General features: G+C 39.2%; 1 long non-coding RNA gene across 5 annotated transcripts; it reads left to right on the plus strand.

Moving 5' to 3' along the window:
• The first annotated feature begins 10,773 nt into the window (after positions 1-10,773).
• On the plus strand, positions 10,774-13,914 carry LOC133739590 (uncharacterized). 5 transcript variants are annotated; one of them, XR_009860694.1, is made up of 8 exons: positions 10,774-11,096; positions 11,265-11,283; positions 11,379-11,505; positions 11,754-11,865; positions 11,969-12,050; positions 12,509-12,774; positions 12,914-13,029; positions 13,466-13,914. It is a non-coding gene; the product is annotated as an uncharacterized LOC133739590 (long non-coding RNA). The 5 variants fall into 5 exon arrangements; XR_009860695.1 differs by having other exon boundaries at positions 13,478-13,914; XR_009860692.1 differs by having other exon boundaries at positions 10,775-11,096; positions 13,421-13,914.
• Positions 13,915-14,057: the final 143 nt, after the last annotated feature.

Raw genomic sequence — 14,057 nt, forward strand, 5'->3', positions numbered from 1 at the left:
CGCGGCACTGAGATGCTGCCGCCCGCCATCTTGTGACGAATGCCTTCAGTGATTCGTCTGCCCTTTGTTGTTGGCACAGGGTGGGGTCGTCAAATCCCTTGTTGTTGGTGACCTTCTTGAAGGTGTCCATGTGGACGAAGGGGTCGGACATGCCGTTGTAGTGTGACATCTTTGGAGTTTTTGCGTACGCCGGCCTGATAGCTTGCAGAATCGCAGTGGTGAAGGGCCCTGGTCTGGACGCGAAAAGCGGATTTTGAGTTGGCGCTGGGGCGCCCGACTCCGCCCAGCCTAATCTCTACTCCAATTGTTGCATCCTTTCCAATATTTGGGTTGTTGTATTGCCGGCGGAACCTGCCTGGATATTCCGTTGGACCTGTCTGCGCCTTGGCGCAGGTGGATTGCCCTCACTCCTCGCCCTAGGTTTCGAGCGGTTGGTGCGCGGCATTGATTCCGCCTCTTGTTCTAACATTAGCTGGGGGATGGGCGGTGGTCCCATCCCCAATAATTCAGGTGGGTCCAGCGGTACCTGCATCTGTATGACTGGTCCCGGCCCTAATGTGCCAGTGTTGGGCCGACTACGCCTGGTGCTGCGTGATTGCTCGCTCTGTGCTGGGTTTGCGGTTCTTTCCAGCGTCTTTTTTAGTTTGTCAAAACGTGACATCAGCGTAGCCACCTGTTTTTGGGCCTCAACCTTCTCTCTGCGTTCCTCTTCACGCTCTCTGTTTGCCTTGTGGAGGTCCGCTAGCGCCAGCTCGTACATAGCGGCGAGATCCTGGCCCGGTGGGCGGCTGCTGCTTGGATTTGCCTCACCGCCGGGGTTGGCAGGGTGTTGAATAGTGCGCGATTAACGCCTGCCGCTGGGTTGGAGGGTTGGGGAATGGCGGTCTGGTCCGCTTGCTCTTCAGTGTTTCTCCCGCTACCGCTAGTCATGGTAGTTGTGGTGGGATGATCTTTTGTTCAAGGGTTCCCACAGACGGCGCCAATGTTAATGCTCAAAGTCCGGCGATAGCCGAACCTTCGTTTAACGCGGGTCCGGTGGGCGGACCGCTACTCTATAGACTTGGTGATCTTCGCTAGCTGTCAAATGAAAGACAGGGCGTCAGAGGGAGACCGCGTTGGGCGGTCTTCACTTCTCCGATGCCTAAGTCAGTCAATGCATATAGGCAACATAACAATAAATGAGTAGTAAATGCGTATTTAATGAGGAGAGAGGAGAAAACCTTTTATAGGTGAGGAGAAGGCTGATCTTCTCCTTGTTTTCGATGTGGGACTGATGTGCTTCAGTTCTCAGCTTCAGGAGCTTCTGATGCTATCTTGACATGGCGCGTGGCGGCGCGTCGGCGGTGATCCGAGGCTCAGGCGGTAGCTCTCCTGGCAGTGTATCTGTAGGCTATTCCTTTGGCGGGAATAAGTACCTCTGACGGTACAATGAGCGTAGCCCATTATAGCTAATTATGCTTGTCAATGTATATGTATGTACAACCTCCATTAATGCAATAAGCCACTGGGGGCAATTTGATTTATACATACCACAACGATGTCCCTGCAAGCGTTAAAATATATCAAAATCCAATCATTTGCCTTTTGTTTACCTTTTGTTTACACATGTCAGTATATATATCTAGGGACACATAAAAATCCTTTTGAAATCATTGAGATACCGAATATAGGTTCCATTTCTATCTTTTTTAAACCACACAGATCATTGAGTGCGGGTTTCATTTTTCCTCTCACCATCATCACCCAGTTTGCTCTCTTTGAGAATCTTGATTGAAATAAAGTAGTCTAAGATTTTTATCATAGTTCAGGACTACTAACACATTATTACAATACAAGTACAAAAGTCCAATAACGACCTATTATGATCAATAGCACCTGCATCTTTGATATGGCCTATACAGAGTACAAGTGATCAAATATTAGATGCATTTGTTCTATTGTAACCCATACATAGCATTAAAGCAATTCCCTCTACAGATAGTTTCCAATACCTACTTTTGTAAAGGGAAATTTTTTGGTTTCTGAGGTAAAGTTGGAAAAAGGCTGGTTGCTTTGAAAATACACTTGACCACAAGGACAAATCTATGCAAAGCAACAAATCCATTTTGTTGAGATTGTGATTGATACTTTGAGATGAAGGCAAGCAAATTAGTAAACAAAAACGACATTTGGGACACCACATTCTCAGTTTTCTATATTTCTTGTAGTGTGTGTTCTTAAAAAAAGAAAGCTACACATTGTTTGAATGTAAAACTAGCTACTTCAAATAATGGAATGATTAAGGATAGAATTACTGACCCATTTGATAGGAGCATAAAATGCAACACATATAATGTGAAATCCTTTACACTTTTCTTAGCTAATTCATTTAAAAAGTCAGTTTTAACTCTGTTTTCTTTTTAGGTAGTTCGTGAAGTGATTCAAGAAAAATAGGAGCTTAAAGGGATCAATGAAGCCATGGTTCGTGACTTACTGATTCAAAGGACTAAGTTTGATCACCTTTTGGCCAGAAATTACAAGGGAAGTCCACAGAAAACGTTGTGCAAAACAGTTGCTGCAAAGCAGGAAACTGCAGTTTCAGAATCAGCTTTTTGGGAACAATTTTGGGGAGCAATTCTTGCATTATTCCAGCTGCACCTTTGCAGAAAGAGAAAGCAATCCTTAAATACATGATGTTTTACTTCAACAAGAGCCAAAGAACTGGTCAGAAGTATCAACGAGGCAACAGGAAATCAAGCTCAAAGTAGGCTTTCCGATAAGGCAGAAACTGTCAGCTTTTCACGAAGCTTTTTGGGAGAACTTTTCCGGCTACTTACTTGGAGTTTTTCCAGAAGTTATTAAGTATTCTAGAAGATATGATATCATAGAACACTTAGGTGTCGAGAACCATCCATAAAAGTTCCTCTAGCCAGTCGTTCCTTGTCCAAGAAGTAAGCTTCAGAGCCAGAAATTGAGTCCCAGTCAAAACAGGGCAGTTTGGCCGAGAATCTTCTTTGGACTGATTTCTTGTGCGTGTTTGGAAGGTTATTGATGCTGAAAATATCAAGGAGAGTCCTAATAATTCCACAAGATTATGGCAAGATTACCAAGGCTTGAAAATCATTTAATTGTGCACCAATTAGAGGAATCTTCAAGCAACTAGGGGAGGCTTTCAAAGCAGAGTTGGAGAAGGAAACTTGGGCTGTGCTCCTCATATATATAGTGAAGGAATTGTGTCCTAAAACAATCATTTTGATGTAATTATTATTGTAATTATTATTATTCAAAAGGGCAAGTTTATTGTTCATTGCTTATACTTAATATTTGATTGAACAAGGTCCAAGGAATATGAGTTAAAGAGAAAGTAATCTAAAGAGTTAGATGTGTGAGACCTTTACTCTTTCACACTCTTATCCTAAAAGGTTCCTAGTCATAAGATTATCACTTGGACATTGATAATCCGGAAAGACTAGCACATACTATGTATGCTCAATATGGAGGATGATATGTCTCTTGTCATTTGTGTAGAGACACTAATACAAGTATGTGGGTGCTCTTAACTTAAAGAGTATACTGAACGCGATCATTAGAGTTCTTGTATGGAGTCTTACTTACATGTCAAACTTGAACTCTAAATTACAATAATACAAATTAGTCCTTTGACCTGAGACACCATAGTTGTCTTATGAGTGAATGGATTATCTCTTGATGATGCAATAATATTGTGTCCCTTAATGGATATAATAGATGCATTCATTGGTATAATCAATTCGGTCATGGAGACATGTGAGTGTACAACAAGGAATCTCTATCCTTAAGTAAATAAGGTGTATGTTCAAAGATGTGATTCAATGAGTCTTTGGCCAAAGCATTGAATGAGATTTAAAAAGGAGTTTTTAATCACATTCTAAGAATCACATAAGAATGAAAATCACATTAGGGGATTGACATATCAATTCCATACCCCGATGATGTGATTTAGAACATAGTGTTAGAGAAGGACCGTATTGTATTGTAATTCCAATTGAATAGGTTCTTTGTCATTCTACATTAACTAGGGTAGTCATGATATGTTGCAAGACGTCACTCATGACTTGTGAAGTCCCCGAGGATTAATAAACATTTATTATCCTAATAACAAGGAAGAATCAAAAATGGAGTTTTTGATTCGTAAACAAAATAGAATGGTTTCTATAAACTTCACTGCCTTGTTAATTAGAACCTAAGAGATCGCACACCATATAAGTGGATCCTTGAGATAGTATATGAAGAAGATTAAACAAGAGTTGGTTATGAGCAAATAATTAATTAGATTTATTATTTGAACATAATTAGGATTTTCGGGTAAAACCGTACCGAACCTATTGGGCCTAAACGATTGTCGGGTTTTTGGTGTGGAGTTGGGCTTCACTAAATGAGATTTAAATGAAAGCCCAAGACACATTTTTAGTGCCCAATAACATGTATGAACCAGCCAAAATATTGGCTTTATGAAAGTCAATATTTTTCTTTTAGTAATTGGAGTTATTTCCTATTATATAAAAGGGAAAGCATGGACAAAGAAATGTGAGTGTCTCCACACTATTATTTTCAGATTAGAGAGAGAAAGAGAGTTCTCTCTTGGTCCATTTTTCAGAAATTAAAGGAAAGAAGAACACTTGCATAATTTCTTCTTTTCTTTCATCTTTCTTCATCTCTTGATTCACTTGGTGAAGATCCTTAGAGGCCATATATTTTTGTGGCTTTACTTGTTACATCAAGGAGGAGATTACAAGCACAAGAAGGAGTATAAGAAGGAGTTCTTAATTCAAGGTGCTTCAAGGTGGAGGAAACACACACAAGGAGAGATCAAGGAGAGGAACTTTGGTGGTTCACTTGGATCGGATTAAAATCACGCTCCAAGGGTGAGTAGAACATAAACTCCCTCTTTGTTCTTCCTTACTATGCATGCTTTGTTTATATACATATCACAATAAGCCAAGATCATGGGTTAAAGGAATGGATTTTATGTTTAGTTAGTAGTTTAATTGTTAAACTTATTCCGCACTAATTAAAAAGTTTTGAAATCCATCCATTCCTTCATATAGAGCATCTGAACATTTTGAAAAACATCCATCTACAGCACCATCATTTGCCCTAAAAACCCTAGTTTACAATGTCTTAAATTCCTCAACTTCAAGAAGCAAAAGCCGTGCATACCATCATCCACCTTCATCAACCTTTGCCGTGTACCATCTTGAAGGAAGTTCTTGCATCCAAGGCTGCCTAAAAGTGAATTAGTGGCTCTCATCTTCTTCCCTTTACGGCTTTTACTTTCTTGTAATTCAAACTTATGTGAATTAGCTGTGAATTTTAAGACGATGTGTGGCTAATTTACTTTTGTTAGGGGCGAGGTTTGAAGCCCCTAAGATATGTTTTTGACAATATTTTGATTCCTAGTTTTGTGATTGCTTTGTTGCGAAATTGTTTATTTGGTTTTGGTTTACAGATAACTCTTGCATGTTTATGTTTTATGAATGCACACATAAAATATTATGATCATGTGAGTCAGGCTAGAAATAGGTATTTTAATCTCCTAAACGGTTAATAATGCTTATTTCAATGATAGTAAAACCTATAGGACAATAGGTGAAACCAAATAAAAAGGATTGCATGCTAGGTAGGCGTTCCACACTGCTTTTGCATACTTCCACATGTGATTAATGCTTAGGATAAATTGTTGATAGGATAACGTTCTATACCTTGATTGTTTATTCTAAAGTCTTAGTAATGGCGCGTTCATCTTTCTTAAGTAATTTAGGGAAGTAATAAGAACTTATGCATGCGTTCATGGTTTGTTCTTGATTGAAACTTTTTTCACGACTTAGTAATTGAAACTAGGATGATAAATTTGTCTCAAGCATGTTTTGGTGGTGGATTTCCAAGTTCCTAACATCTTCATCATTATCTTTCAAACCCTAAATTCAAAATCTTCTTTACTTTATTTTCTGTTTATTTTCGTTAAAAATAAAAAACCCCCAGTTCAGTTCGTTTTAGAATTGCAACGCATTCTTCTATCCCCTCTGTCCCTCCATCTTTCTTTCTCTTTTTCTTTTGTTGACGTTTTTCTTAGTGTTAGTTTAGTTTTTGTTTTGTTTTCTTCTGTGTGATTAATATAGTTACCCTCAATCTCTGGCTTTGAACGATCCTTGCTTATCCTTTACTACTGACAACTACATTATTGCAGGGTTAAGTTGAGCGTCTACTTTGGGCGTATCAATTTTTGGCGCCATTGCCGGGGATTGAAAAATACTTATTTTTCACATTGATTGGTTTATTTTTGTTTATATTTTGATTTTAGGATTTATACATTCTTTTTGTATATATTACTAACTTCAATTTCTGTTTTGTTTTTCAAATGTGGCATCAATCTTACGAGGTGTGTTCCATATGCTCCATGGTTGGTCATTCAATGAAGACATGTCCAAGCTTCCGATATCAAGGAATCTATGATCAAAATGCCATTCTTGGAGAATTTCATGACAACCAAGGGCATTGGAATCATTACTATTCACCTCCATACAATCCGACATGGGATAATCCTCCCTATTCTGCGTGGAACAACAATTCAAACATGCAACAAGGATCTTTCAATGCATTTGACGCTTCCCCATGTTCATACCGTGATTATAGGCCACAAGCTTCACCTCCTCAAAACTCAGGTATGTCTAATAATTATGATGAAATAATTAAGGCTCTAAATGCTTCTACTCAAGCTTTGATTCAGGAACAGCAAGCTTTGGATGCTTCTATGAAAGCTTTGATTCAGGAACAGCAAGCTCGTGAGGAGGATGGTGATTGGGCAGAAACTCAAAGGCGTTGGGAGACCTCCATATCTTAGGAGCACCTTCCTGCACTGATGACAACTTTAGGGGAGCTCTCGACAACTACGGTTTTAGGTAAACCTCATGATGCATTCCATGACTCAACATTTGATGAGGATGTAGTAAGAGATTTGGATGAGTCTTATGAAGAGCAACGCAATGTTGAGATTTGTGAGGATCACTACATGATCGAGCTTGAAAAGTGGGAAATGGAAGATCCCTTTGATGATGAGGAACCCTACAATGAAGGAAGTAAAGATGAGCTTCATGCAATGTGTCGACCCAAGTGCCTGAAACAATCATGTTATCTCATGAAGAGCCAAGAGGTTATGAGACCATGAGGGAGGATTGCTTAAAAGAGGAGTCCATCAAAGGTCCTACATTTGGGCCTTTATTGCTAGCACATGGAAGACCACCTTATCCTTCACCGCCTCATTCAAGCTCTACACATGTTCTCCCTATCCAAGCAACATTTGAGATTGTTGATCATGTGGAGGTGGTGATAAGTGAACATCTCAAATCAAATAAGGAGATCATTCTAGCCGTGATTGTTGAACTTAAGAACAGAAGGAGACAAGAAAAGGAGAAAGAAAAAGAGAAGCATCAAATCTTATCTTTCCATTGCTCCCAAGTTACCTAAGTTGCTAGCAAGGGACCATGAAATATCTTTGAAGAAGCTTAAGCATCTGATCGAACCGCGACCTAAACCTCCTGATTACTCTCGATGAAGAGATGCCACGTCTGGGTGAAAGACGTTAAATTCAAGCGCTTCTTTGGAGGCAACCCAAAGACTGTTTTCTTCGCTATCTTTGTTTTATATTTAGTTCCTTTTGATGTGTTTTGTGTGTGTGCAGGTTCAAAAGTGCAGAAAAGTATGAAAAAATGTTACTTTTTGTGCAAAACAGAGTCCATCCGTGCAGCTCAGTCCAATTTGACCGGCTGCCGTTTTCAGCTCAATTGGAATTAGGAGGTGTTGATATATGGATAGACAGCCCTCTGAGTCTAGTTTCTAAAAGTTTTGACAGATCCAGAATTGATGTTTTTATGCGCCTGCAGTTCCAGTTTGAATGCAGCAAGGTCAGCCCAAGAAACCAGAAAACTGTGCAGTTGTGTCACATAAAAGGCAAAACAGGGAATACTTCCGGTGGTCCAAATGAGGATTTCTTTATATGAAAAAAAAGCTCTAGATGTGCACTACATTCAGGCCAAAAATCTCTTCCATTGGACCAGTGATGCTCCCAGAATAAAGGTTTGAGTGGGTCAATGTCACTTTGCCATGTTTTCTGTTCAATTTCCCGCTTTTTCTCTAACTTTGTAGGACTATAACTTTCAAACCACTTGGAGTTAGGAGGTATCCCACATATGCACAGAAAGCTAACAACGTCAACTTTCATATACAAGTGGTATCTCAGTCATCTGAAGGTGCATCAAAAAGTTATGGGGGCTGAAACATGAGTTGCCGACACAAATTTGTGGTTTCAAAAGATGAAAAAAGATGATTTCTTCCCTTTTTGCCCTCAACTACTTCTTCCTTGGAGTCAACTTAGCATGGAGCTTACGTTAGGAAATCAAGGCCTTATGGTCTTGAGGTTGGGGTCTTTGTTGTCATCTCCAAAGGTCGTAAGCATGGGGGAGATTTTCTATACACTTTTTCACTTTTCTACCTTTGAATCTTGTGATTTCCTTTCTTTACGCTTCTATTATGCATTGTTTGATTTAATTTGCCATACATTGAGAGAAATGTATGGTTCAAGTGTGGGGGAAGGGAATTGTCAAAATTTGAGTCTTATCAAAAATACAAAAAAAAAAAAATTGAGAAATTTCAAAAATCCAAAAAAAAATTCGTTAGTTTTTTTTTTCTTTTGGAGTCTTTAGTTCTTGTTTTTCAATTTTCATTTTATTTTTCGAGTTTTCGGTTGCCTTTCAACTGTCTAGGATGAACTTAATCTATGAAATTATGGTTAAAAGAGGATCACAGTATTGAGATGATGTTAAAGTAATTCTTTGGTTAATTGTGATATATATAAAGCATATGATTGTGTAGTAGATGTGGTTTTTGCTGACCTTAGTATAGAATTATCAGCATGTTGATGATGAGTTTTGATTCATAATAACCCTTGTGAGAATTTGAGCCTATTTGCCATTCTTTGTGAGTGTTTATTGAAAAATATATTCTTATTTTCTTGGTGATGCCTAGTGATCTCATTATCTTTCTCTTTGATTGACTGCTTGCCACATATTAAGTTTAATGGACTCTAGAGATTACTAGAACTTGCTCTTGTACTGGTTGAAACTTTTATCAATACATGTCCCTGATTTCGGAAAGGATAAAGGCACCTGGGAACTTCCTCCAAAGCCAAAAATAGCATGTGTCCCTATTTGTGTACACAAGATGTACACCCCCTAATTTAACTCCTTTGAGCCTACATTTAAACCTTTTTCTTTCATTGCCTTCAAAATCCTAACCCTTAAACCTTAGTGTACATACATGTACATTTACATGCATAATTAGCTATATTGGGCTACGCTCATGGTACCGCCAGAGGTACTGATTCCCGCCAAAGGAGTAGCCTACGGACACACTACCAGGCGAGCTACCGCCTGAGCCTCGGATCACCCCCAGATCACCGCCGACGCGCCGCCACGCGCCGTGTCAAGTTAGCATCAGAAGCTCCTGAAGCTGAGAACTGAAGCACATCAGTCCCACATCGAAAACAAGGAGAAGATCAGCCTTCTCCTCACCTATAAAAGGTTCTCTCCTCTCTCCTCATTAATTACGCATTTACTACTCATTTATTGTTATGCTTCCTATATGCATTGACTGACTTAGGCATCGGAGAAGTGAAGACCGCCCAACGCGGTCTCCCTCTGACGCCCTGTCTTTCATTTGACAGCTAGCGAAGATCACCAAGTCTACAGAGTAGCGGTCCGCCCACCGGACCCGCGTTAAACGAAGGTTCGGCTACCGCCGGACTTTGAGCATTAACACTTAGTATAGTTATATTCATACCCTTGTTCTAAGGATTTAGTGGAGCTAATTCACGAGACATACAAGATTTTGAAGGCACTACAAAGGAGAAGATGGAAGGAAGCAAGTGTGGGGGAATCAAGTCATACATCTTGAGTTGTAAAAAGTGTAAAGGCCTTGCCATAAGAAAAAAATTGTTATATGCCGTGAAGAAAAAGAAAGAAAAAAAGAAGAAAAGGAAAAAAAAAAGAAAAAAAAGAATGGACGGCAAAGAAAAAAAAAGTGAAAATATGGCTAAGGCATGAGATGGATTGGTGTATGGACTTGGTTCTCTAGTTGCGACTACAAGAAGAGGTTAGAATGAAGCAAGGGCCCAACACAATGACATCTGCCCCTCAATAAAGACACACAAGAAGTTTAACGTTGCAAGGTGCCTTGGTGACTAAAAGAAGACGTCTCAATGCTTCAATGAAGGCTCCGCTAGGTCTTTTAGAACACTTTGTGATTTTTCCTTACCCTGTCCTTTCTTTAAACCCCTAAACCTTGGCCCCATTACAACCTTGAATTAATACCTCTTTGATCTTTAAGATGGGCAGCCTTTGATCTGTGGAGATTGGTTACAAGAGTTGAGCATATGGTTCGGTCTGTTCGGCAAGTAGTTGATATCCTTCATGAGATCGTAAAAGAAAAAAAATATATACATATTTCGACATAGCCTTTCTTTCTTTATGTGAGCTTTTTGTTTGTCAAAAATATTATCATCTCACTACTAGAAATTTCCCCAATAGGGACTAACTAGTAGCCACCATAATCGATCAGTGCCATTTTGAAACAGTTTCACACCGTTATAAAACCTCAGTGGCTTGTTTTGCTCCTGCTACTGTTATCAGTGGGAATGAGAAAAGAAATTAAAAAATGGAAATTTGGTGGAGCGATGTGAGCCATGGATCCACTCACCGCTTGATCTGGGCCGTCCATTGTTAAATGGACCAATTTGAATATAGTTGTTGATCGGATCAAAGAGAGAGGGAGAGAGAGTAAGCTCGAGAGAGAGAGAGCCCGAGAGCTCGATGCTCTCAGACCCGAAGCACGACCCGACCGGCGCCACTCCTTCTGGCCACGGCACAGCGGCGGACCACCAGCATCGTCTTCGTATCGCTGTCGCCACAAACCTCCTATGCTTGGATCGTACATGCACTGAACGGAGAAGGAGACTCGACGACTGAAAGCTCCGAGACTTCTCCGAAGAGCTCTGCAATTTCCGGCCACCGTTTGGGCCACCTGAGGTATGAAACCTCACCTCCTCGTCATGCTTTACACCCCAGTACGATTAGTTTTCCAATTAGATCGAGTTTTGACATTTTGGTTTTTTGAATTGTTTCTGCCTACGTTGCTGTTCCTCGCTGCCGGCGACTTCTCCGGCCTTCTGGGCTTGGTTTCTTGTTCGATTGCAGATTTGCAGGTCTAGGCGAGGTATTAACTTTGAGTTGTTTGATTTTGTTTTGACATCTGAATACTTGGGGTAAAGTAATTGCAGAGATACTTACTTTCCCATTTTTGATTTATAGGTTTTGGTTGTTTGACGTCGTTTCAAACCTGGAAGACTCAGATCTACAAAAGCCCCCAACTTCCCAGGTTCGATATCGCCGGATACGCGACATGCGTCACCGTCCCCTTTACTTTGAAGGCCTTAAGGTGAATGATTGAGGACTATTCGTACATCAGTGGCTCGCTAACATACCCGATCTATCAATTTATGGCTTTTCTGGGTCTTATGTGGTGGGATTTTGTTAATTTTCAGTTTGGGTGTTTTAGTAAGTTAAGAATTGTGAAATTTTAATCTCTTGGGACTAGTTTAGTTTTTTGAATGCTTCTCTCAGCCTCTATTCGTAATTACTTTCATGCGTACTCCTTGCTTAACATATCTGAGTCTTCTTCATCAGGTGGCTTGATCAAGAACTTGAGAATTATTGCAAAATCTGGAACTTCATGTCTCTTTTGCTGTTATATTGAAGTTTACATTTGTTATCTATTTCGAATGCAGTTGTTGGAAAGGTAAAAGTTATTAGAACCTATTGTTTGTTTATTTGTCTTTAGTTTTTATAATAGTGCTTTTGTGTGAGGACCTTATTGATGTAGTTAAATTAATTAATTATAGTTTGCAGGGGTTGATGTTAAACAAGGAAGGGTATGCTTCTATAGGAGGTGGTTCACCCTTGCGTAAGACGACAGATGAGCAGGTAGATATAATGCGGCTTAATTTTTGTTGAAATTCTTTGTTTAACTTTTGTTTGCATAGTCTGTATTGCTCTGCAAGAATGAATCTATTTGTATACTGTTTGCTGGTATTCGAGTTCTACAATGGCCCTGTTTCGTTAGTTGTTACTACTACAACCAGTGATTGTTAACTTCTAGTCCAGTTAACAATGTAATAACCAAAATGTTGTTATTGTTTACTACTTTCGGACAAATGGCATCTCTTTAGTACTTTACAATGAGGGCTAAAGTTTGAATTTTGATTACTTATTGGATTACGCGAATCTTTTGCCGTTGAATATTTGGGTTAGTGGGGGCTGATGCAGCTTTTGCATCTTTCTGTGTGTGTCCCTTTCTTGGGTAATTTACTTGGTTAGTTACTACTTACTACCACCAATTTTTAACTTCTTTTATTTGTTGTGATGTTGTTTATTGTATCCAGGTGTTTCTTTGAAGACTCAAGAACTCTATGCCCTTGTTTTTGTTACTCGCTACTTGGACATTTTCACCGATTTCATATATTTATATAACACCGTCATGAAGCTAATATTCTAGGGGAGTTATTTTTCAATTGTTTGGTACATTAGGCAGCACAGGATTGTTCGCAGGTCCTATGATAGAGACCAAGACACCTTCCGCCATCATTTCCTACTGGCACCATGTCTAGTTTTGGCCCTAATATTCAATGAGAAGTTCACTTTCAAGGAGGTTCGTTTCCTTGTTCTTTGTGTTTCTGTGTAGTCATATGTTCTTCCTGTCTCTCTTTACATCTCATAGAGAACTTGTGCCATGAAAATTGCTGCAGTACACTAATTTTGGTTTTCTAAATTCTATTAATATGAACCAGGTCATGTGGTCATTTTCATTATTTTTAGAAGCTGTTGCTATCCTTCCTCAGCTTGTGCTGTTACAGAGAACGAGAAATATTGACAACTTGACAGGGCAATACGTCTTCCTCCTTGGGTATTCCAAACACCCTGATATTTTCTTTACAAATACAATTCTATATCATATTTTTGGTTCCTTCATTAGACCTATATAAATAGCTAATGCTGGACAATTAAGTTTCAGTTTTATCTCGTGTTTATATGTACTTATTGCCAGCCTGCACTACTATATTAGAGTATTAGCTACTTATGTATCCAGTTGAATATTAGAGTATTAGCTACTATTCATCAGTTGTCGATTGTTTGGTTTGGGGCTAGTATATTATTCTCAGTATCTTGTTTTGCTATCAATGTGGAGTTTTATAATCCTTGTGTACAAGAACTCATTATTTTCCTTGGACAATTTTTGTTATGTGCTGTTAAGATGTTAAATTTTGGATACTGATTGAATTGAATAAATTTGCTAGGTTGGCTGCTTTATATCTCTGTTTCATTCTTGTGTTTGTTGCAAGTATTTTATTCAGAATTATATAAAAGTTGCTGGAGGAGAGGTAGCAGATGCAGCTATGGGGAGGAACATGAAGGGATTTATGTTTTTTTATGTTGTATTTTATTTGAAGTTGTATATGAATTGTATAGTATATTTTAGAATTATACAATACATTTTGGCCCTATTTTTTTTTATATATTCACCAAATTTTGCCACTGATGTTGGTGGCATTGAGAAAACACACTGATACAATAACAGTGGGAGAGAAAAAGGTTATATGCAGCATTGGGATTTGGTATGCCACTGTTGTTTTAACAGTGTGGATTGCCCCAATAGCACCTGCAATAGAGGGCACTGATATCTCATTAGTGGCTGCATGGTGGCTAATGACATTAGCCACTATTATCAGTGTGCTTTGTCCCAATAGGGACTAATTCATATCAGTGTGCTTTGGGGAAATTTCTAGTAGTGTCTCTCACATATATTTGAGTGAAAAAGTTTTTAAGCATTAGCCTTGATTGGAGAGAAGAAAGAGTTGTGAATCCTGTGAGGTTGGATCATACTTGTTGGATACATGCTGAGCTTCACCCATCACCATTGTCACCCCCGTGTCT

The sequence above is a fragment of the Rosa rugosa genome, chromosome 3, assembly GCF_958449725.1.
Source record: "Rosa rugosa chromosome 3, drRosRugo1.1, whole genome shotgun sequence".
NCBI classification, from domain to species: domain Eukaryota; kingdom Viridiplantae; phylum Streptophyta; class Magnoliopsida; order Rosales; family Rosaceae; genus Rosa; species Rosa rugosa.